We start from the raw sequence: 6,309 nt of genomic DNA on the forward strand, positions 1-6,309 counted from the left end.
TTCCTGGGGAACTGGAAATAGGATGTCAATTTCTATTTAAAAGGGTGAATTTTTGGGGGGCGCCTGGATGGCTCATCTTTGGCTCAGGTCATGTTCTTGCGGTCTGTGAGTTCGAGCCTGGCATCAGGCTCTGTGCTGACAGCTCAGAGCCTGCTTTGGATTCTGTGTCTCCCTCTCCACCCCTCCCCTGCTCGCGCTCTGTCTCTCTCTCTCTCTCAAAAACAAACATTAAAAACGTTTTTTAAAAAGGGTGAATTTTAAGTGTGAAATATGGTCTAAAGAACATAAGAAAAGCAAGCGTCAGGCTGAAGGAATGAGAAATGCGGTCTAGGGTTGTGCGTGCTAATTCCAAACCTGGCTATTTTGGGCGTAGTACTTATCCTCCCTGTCTGGGTAAAAACAATGTCAGCATTTAATTGCTTCATAGCTGAGCTGAGTAAAAATATAGAGTGTTATGCGAATGAAGAATTATATGGGTGCATTTGGGAGTGTGAATATTCGCTGCTTTGGGTTTGCCCTTCTTACCCGAGACTTCTTATACTTCCTTGTCCCTGCAGGGGAAGCCCCTTTCCTTCCATGTTCACCATCACCTTCATTCACATTTGCTCCACCCGGTCCGCACTGGAGTGAATACCCCCAACAAAGTGAGTCAAATGGATTTTTTAGTTTCCCAGTGTGTACGAAAGTTATGTTTACACTATACTGTAGTCTATTAAGTGTGCGATAGACTATATCTATTCTATATCTTAAAAAAAAAAGTACAGACCTTAATTGAAAAATACCTTATTGCTAAAAATGCTAGTCATCACTGGGCTTTCAGCGAGTAGTAATCTTTTTGCTGCTGGAGATGTCGATGGTTGCTGACTGATCAGGGTGGCGGTTCCTGAAGGCTGCGGTGGCTGTAGCAAGTTTTTAAAAATAAGACAGCAATAAAGTTTGCCACATCAGTGGACTCTTCTATTCAAGAACAATTTCTCAGTAGCATGTGACATCGTTTGTTAGCATTTTATCCACAGTAGAACTTCTTTCAAAACTGGAGTCAGTCCTCTCACACCCTGCTTTACCAACTAAGTTTATGGAATATTCTAAACGCCCTGTTGTCATTTCAACAATGTTCACAGCATCTTCACCAGGAGTGGATTCCATTTCAGGAAACCTCTTATTTTGCTCGTCCATAAGAAGCAACTCTTCACCTGAAAAAATTTTATCCTGAGAATGCAGCAATTCAAATGTCGTGATAATGAAAAAGTTTGAATTGCCAAAATGTGATAGGGAGACAGGAAGCGAGCAAACGCCATTGGAGAAATGGTGCCAATGGATTTCTTGACGCGGGATTGGCACAAACCTTCAATTTGTAAAAAATGTAGCATCTGCAAAGGGCAATAAAATGCGGTGCAGTAAGTCAACGTATGCTGGTAATCTAAGCCTCACTGAGATCTATCCCTTCTCTTTCAAGACTGTTAAACACAACTGAGCACTTGATCGCATTGAGACTTCCATGGGTCACTTCTGAGTTCTTGTTAATCGATATCCTCTCCGGGACAGGATAGAATGACAGGTTCTTTCTGTACCATCACAATACCTGCCACCATTGAGAGCAAGAAATAATTTTATGGATCTGATAATTACATTTTAAGCTATTTAATTATATTTTACTACTCTAGTCATAAGTTTCAGGAAGAAAACCAAATAATTTTAAGGTAAACATACATATTCCACATCTGGATTTAAAATACGATATTGGTTACCTACCACCTATACGGGGCACCTCATTTCATAGGATCTCATTTCTTTCCTCAGGAAAGTCTTTGAAATAGATATTGTTTTTTATGATAATATGGGAAGTGAAATAGTCTCATAAATTCACTCAATCCACATAGCTGGTTAGTTGTGGAACTAGGATTTGAACAAGATAATCTGGTTAAACAGACTATGCTTTTGATTAATTTAATTACATAGAGTCTAAAGATTTTTTTATTTTATTTTTTAAATGTTTATTTATTTATTTTGAGAGAAAGAGAAAGAGAGAGAGAGAGCATGAGCAGGGAAGGGATGGAAAAGAAAGAATCCCAAACAGGCTCAGCGCTGCCAGCACAGAGCCTGATACGGGGCTCGAACTCATGAACTGTGAAATCAGGAACAGAGCTGAAATCGAATCAGACACTTAACTGACTGAGTCACCCAGGGTCCCCCCAATTTTTTTTCTTATTTTGAGAAAACAGTGTTTTAGACCTCAGTAATATCCAACTGAAGCTTAACCTGAAGTTGAGTGAAAATATAAAGGTAGCCATGTAAAAGATTTATTATTTGATCCTCATGAAGCACCTTAATCAAGTCACAAGAAATGGAGTCTCAGTTTCCCCTTTTGTAACATGGAGGGAAAGGATTAGATGATGTCTAAAGTTACTTCTTCAAAAATGTCAGTCTGATGGGCAAACTGACTCTGGAAAGGGACCCGAAGTGCAGCAAGGTGAAATCTTGTGCTAGACTTTTTTTCTCCCTTCTTTTTATATTCTCTACTTGTGCCTTGGGTGATACTATCACAGATACAAGGTTTGTTCACCTTATGACTTAAAATGCCATACTGATAAACTTTATTTATAACTTTACCAGTAAAACACTGTGTAAATTTAATTTGTAAATATATGCAAAAAAATTGTATCACATTTTAAGAATCCTGTCCTGAAAATTTTTGGGTGTGAACTGATTTTGAATTTAGCATTTATAAGAGATTTCTGTTGTTTTTTTCATCGTTGTTGTGTACTTAGTAAATGTGGAATCTTTTACAAAGTTCCTTTTATAAAGGTACTTTTTCAAGTGTCCTAGGAAGTATATCAAAATCTCATATTGGCTAAGATCAGCCATCAAAGACAGAAAAAGGCGGTGAAGGACCACATCCCACTATCCCTTTTAAATTACTTTAACTAGAAGGTCATGAAGACATGGTTGAATGCACTTCAGAATTCATTCCTCAAAGAGGTTTGCCATGGGGAGCTTGCCCAAAGCAAACCTTTTCCCCTGGTAAGAGAACAAAGAAAAGCCCTTTTAGCCACAAAAAAGTGAATACTTTCATGTAATCCCCTTGATATGAATGTACCCTTGGAAATCTACCTTGCATTCCTTAAATCATGAATGCTGAGGGACAAGGTGTGTGAAAAACACAGAAAGAGTTGGTTCAGTTGCTTCTCCACACATTCCCCTAGGAACAGATCCAATGATCAAATAATGGTTGAAGTAAGGGAATAAAGATTAAAATGGCTGCACAAATCAATAGCAAACAGTTGGAACCTTTCTTTTCTCGGATTTTTCTCTTATGATTATGTGACTATAGCTCTTGGGCCTTAGGGGTAAGGATACTTTAAAAGTTCTTTTCCGATTCAGGTATACTTTATATACAGTTAACTGGATGGGATCTAAGTGCCCAGTCCGAACAGTGTTGACAAGTTCACCCCTCTGGGACCCATACCTCATGGGCCTTTTTCAAAATTCATTTATTCTTCGAAAGCAGTGAAATTTGAATCGTTAGGATTTGGACACTATTCGTATTAAGATTTTTATCAAGACATTCTCCTGCTGAGTCAATTTGTTTTATACAGATTATCAGCTGCCGTAACTGAAACAAAATTCATAAAATAGAGGTGTACTTATAAATGAAAGAAACTAAGATTTGAAACTTTATTCATGGTTACTCGATCGTGCCTAGTTCTAGTCCATGCCCCCATAAGTCACGAGAATTTGATAGACTTGTAGTAATTAGAAATAAGACATAGTTCTTTTCTGCTTATAAAAAATATGAGAAACAGGAAGGTCACACTTCCTTTGTTCTATCTGAGGAAAGAAGCATAGTTTGCTACTTCACACTGTGGTCGACTTTAATTAAAGGTTTTATGAAGGAGTTTGCTCTCCTGCTTATGGCTTAAGTAATTTTTGTATTTCTTTCTTTGATGTAGTTTTAAATACCAGCATGGGCAAAAGAAAAAATGAGGGTAACGTGGTCTATGAACTCTTTAAGCCCGTTCACAAGAGCTCTTTGGCACAACTGTTAACATGTATTAGAAATTCCAATCTGAGCAAGCATGCAGCCCAACCCGTGCTCTCTCGGTCTGTCGGTGCACGCTTGGCGATTAGGTAAATTACTTTCAGCCCATTCAATCATGGACCAAACACTATCATTACTTTTTATTAGAACAAGTCCAGCAGGTGTAAAGCACTCCTCTAGACAGTTGCTATTTCGGATGGGAAATGGTTTATGATGAGTTTATGGGTCATTTCTACCTCTCATTTTTACCTTTCTTTATTTTCTTTCATTTTTACCTTTGATTTTTCCTTCCTTTAATTTTTATCTTTCTTATTGCTGCTCTTTCAATACCCTGATGGAGTGTCCCAAAGAATGTGAAATCGTCAAAGGAGGTTAGAAATAGAAGAGAAAGAGAAATTTGGAGATTTAACAATCTGCTGTTGAATCAAGGAGAGTTGCTACTTCTTCGAAGAAAGGAAAAGTTCTCGGCAGTACCGTATAGAATATGCTAGAAGGCACAGAAAAGAATTTCCACGTCAGGTCTCTTTTACTTTTTAAACAATTGTATTTTATCAGTGAGATATTTTTATTTCATTTCTGCTAATAGTTAAACTTCGGATTTGATGAAATCTTTTTAGTCAAAATCTGCTGACATCTTTGAAAAGTTTCCTAATTTGAAAAACCTAGTTGTAGGAAGATAGAACTACTTGAACCAAAATGTCAAGGGAAACAGTGGTATTCTTGAAAGCTTCTCTACTGTACAGTAGACGAATCCTTTGATTTCCAGCCTCACCTAAAATAAATAGCTCAGCTGTGGCATCTCTTTGTCAAGGTGGGGGATCATCAGGGGCTTTCAGAGCTGTGCCCAATGTTTATCGGGCTGTTTCTGGGGACGTCTCTTAGAGATGCATACACAGGAAAGTGCCTCTTCTCTTTTAGGCCTTCTAGGAAGAACACTTATTGCTACTGCTTTTAATTCTGTTGGACGTACACTCAGAGGTGGGATTGCTGGATTCTGACATGGCTTCATCAACCACGGATTATCCAAATGAAATCGTTCACGTAATCTTACAGGAGATGCACAGGAGCCACACTTCCCTCAAGGGCAGCCAGGTGGTGCGAGGCTGGCATTTGAGGGACCACTGCGGAGGTTGGGGTGTACCAGTAGTAGGCAGGGAAGCAGGCAGGATACAGCAATAGGGAATCCGGAGAGCGGCTAATCCTTTGAACATCGACGTTGTTTTTGGTTTTTTTGTGGTGGAAACACACATAACATAAAATGTAGCACCTTGTGTACAGTTCAATGTGTAATCCAAACTGCTAACCTCCATATCTTTTTCATCTTACAAAGCTCAAACTCTGTCTCCTTAGAAAACAACTCCCGTTTTGTGCTCCCTGTAGGCCCTGGTAGTTACCATTCTACTTTGTTTCTATGAATTTGACCACTTTAGATAGTTCCTACAGGTGGAACCGTTCAATATTTGTCTTTTTGTGACCGGCTGATTTCACTTAGCATAATGTCCTCGAGCTTCATCCATATGGCAGAATGTGACAGGACTTCTTCTCTTTTAAAGGCTGAATAATATTCTGTAATATTCCATTGTACGTGTGTGCACTACGTTTTGTGGGTCCGTTCATCCGTCTGTGGCCATTTGGGTTGCTTCCACCTCTTGGCTATTGTGAATAGTGTCGGACTGAATGTGTGCTATAGACTGGGTGGTTGTGAGCCTCTAAAAGGTGTATGTTGAAGCAGAGTCCCCAGGGTGATGGTGTTTGGAGTTGGGGCCTTTGGGAGGTAGAACCCTCATGAATGAGATTAGTGTCCTTATAAAAGAGACTCTAGAGGGTTCCCATGCCCCTTCCCTCATGGGAGGACACAGCAAGAAGACGGTGGTCTATGAAGCAGGGGGCGGGCTCTTACCAGACATTGAATCTGCAAGCTTTGATCTTAGATGTTGCAGCCTCCAGAACTGTGAGAAATGAATGTCTATTGTTTATAAGCTACCCAGTCCATGGTGTTCTTGTTGTAGCAGTTCCAACGTGAGTGTGCAACTGTCTTTCTGAGAACCTGCTTTCTATTCTCTTGGACGTACACCCAGAAATGGGATTGCTGGATAGTAAGGTAGTTTTAATTTTTTGAGGAACTGCTCTACTGTTTTCCATAGCAGTGTACCATTTTACAATGACAATATCTATATTGTCATAAAGATGACAATGACATATACCATGACATATCTATATTGAAGTAAACTACCTTTCAGGAAATAGTTCATAACATCATTGCACAGAAA

The sequence above is a fragment of the Acinonyx jubatus genome, chromosome A1 (genome assembly GCF_027475565.1).
Source record: "Acinonyx jubatus isolate Ajub_Pintada_27869175 chromosome A1, VMU_Ajub_asm_v1.0, whole genome shotgun sequence".
Taxonomy (NCBI): domain Eukaryota; kingdom Metazoa; phylum Chordata; class Mammalia; order Carnivora; family Felidae; genus Acinonyx; species Acinonyx jubatus.